Source organism: Pinus tabuliformis, chromosome 8, assembly GCF_031772625.1.
Source record: "Pinus tabuliformis cultivar Carrire ecotype Pingquan chromosome 8, CPIR1, whole genome shotgun sequence".
NCBI lineage: Eukaryota > Viridiplantae > Streptophyta > Pinopsida > Pinales > Pinaceae > Pinus > Pinus tabuliformis.
In genome coordinates, this window is record NC_142294.1 from 1321369351 (window position 1) to 1321371807 (window position 2457).

Sequence of the window (2457 nt, forward strand, 5' to 3'; positions counted from 1 at the left end):
TTTAAAAACCCCCCCTAAATTTATAAATATAATAAATGGGCGAATCTCCATGGTATATAGGAAAAATGGAAGGCGATTTTATCAATAATATAATATGTATATATAATTTTTTGGCGAATCTCTCACCACGCATGGCGAATATTTTACTCAATTATAAAATCTTGTAAGATCTTGGCGAGTCTTTCACTAAATAATAAAATAGAATTTCCCCTTTAAATAGTCTATGCTCACATGAATACCATGGTATTACCATGGGTCAATACCATGGGTTATCATAAACCTGGAGCTTAAAAATTACTATTAGTAACTTATAAAAATTAATAAAATTAATAGTTGATTTTTATTTTATTTTTTATTTTATCCAAGCTAAAATGTTTAACCTACATTAAATTACAACATCCATTTTTACTCTTGACCAAGCCCCAAGAGGATCAAATATTTTTTCACTCTATGCTAGTTTGCATATCACGATATTTGATACCTCTCGGGGGTTAGTATATTCAGAGTAAAGATGGATCTATGCTAGTTTAATTCCCCCATTTAAATAGGCTACATTCCAGGTGAATACCATGGGTCAATACCATATGCCATTTTGGTGAATACCATGGGTCAATACCATGTGCCATTTTTATTTTCATTAATTCTAATATTAGGGTTAATAATGGTTTCTTGCATGGTATTAATAACAATCTAGTCCATGGTATTTGTCCCATAGTATTTTGCCCATAGGTTTCACCTAAATATAACCCGTTTTTTGAGTGTTCATAAATATAAGGTGACTTATGGAGTAAATATAAAAAAATGTTTTATTTGTTTACCATACCTCTCGTTTATATATATTTTTATTAATTTACCATACCTCTGTTACAAATATGGTATTTGGCCCATAGGATTCACTTAAATAAAACCTCTTTCTTGAGCCTTCATAAATAGAATGAGGGTTATGGACTAAATATAAAAAGAGGTTTTATTTATTTACCATACGTCTAGTTCATTTATATTTTTATTTATTTACCATACCTTTTGAGTAAGTATAAAAAGATGTTTTATTTATTTACCATACCTCCACTTTACTTATATTTTTATTTGTTTACACCAGGTGACTTATGGAGTAAATATAAAAAGTGTTTTATTTATTTACCATACCTCTCATTTATTTATATTTTTATTAATTTACCATACCTCTTTTATAAATATGGTATTTTGCCCATAGGATTCACTTAAACAAAACCTATTCTTGAAAATGGGCGAATGGATTCACTTAAGTAAAACCTATTCTTGAAAATGGGCGAATGGAAGGTTGTAACTCCTAATTTCAAGGGCTAAATTTAATTTTTTTACCCTCTCCCTTAAAATAAGGTGGCCTATTTGAGGTGATTTGTAAAAATGTACTATGATACAAAATATTCGCCCACTAAAAATTTAAAACCCCTTAATTTCGCCAAAGGGCGAACATTCGCCCCTAAAATTATCCTTGTCTACAACGATGATGCCTAGCTAGGTGCTCAAAAATATGTCATGTTTGGCCCTCAGGCATTTCATATAAAGCTTGGTATCCTGGTGCAAGATGCCAAATGACCGGACTTCGGAACCTACAACCTAACCAAGATGGCCCTTCCCTCAAAATAAGATCACCATAGAGGCCCAAGCGATCATCAGCTAACTTAAAGTTCTCATAGTTAAACGGTTCCCTGTGTTGGATATTCGGATTAGAAGTCTGATATCAAAATTTAGCAGCTGCAATCGCAAGGTATTTGATGGTAAAGAAATATTCTATCCCTTGCTGATTGATTGCTGTATGAATGGGTCCTAATGCTTCAATCATGCCCAGAGTCCTCATTAGGTTCCTATGTTTATTCCATAACTGCAATGGATCTCTAGGCTCAGCTCTCACCCATAAGTCTAATCCGTTTTCTTGTCTTTGGAAGGAATTATAGGCTTTAAGCCATTTTATTTAATTAACTCCAAACGAAATAAATGCCTGTAGTTGGATATCCCCAATGAAAGGCTAGGATTCTGTTCTATTTCTTTATCTAACACAAGGTTGTGTAAATAGAATTCGCACAATAATCTCTGAACCTTCACCCCATAGTGCTTACAACAATTTATGAAGTCATCAATAGTGTTTATTTCTATAGGGGCTCCTACTTTGACAACCTTAATTTTCAATTGCAAATATCTTTCCATTAGAAACAAAGCATAATTCTTAGCAAGTGCTCTACATGCTAGGATGTCAGTATACAAAGAGCATAAGGTATCCATTTGTCTGATAACTACATCTAGCCTATGAGTTACCTTTGTGACTCTTTCTTCTTCCTTTCACCATCCTTCAAAAGCCTGACTTTCGGATAAATTGACATCCCTTAGCTGCTGTTGTAATTATTCATACTTTTCTCGGGAAACAGCTTGTTATGTAAGTTTTTGTACTACTTGTTGGGCTTGCATCAAACCCTCTTG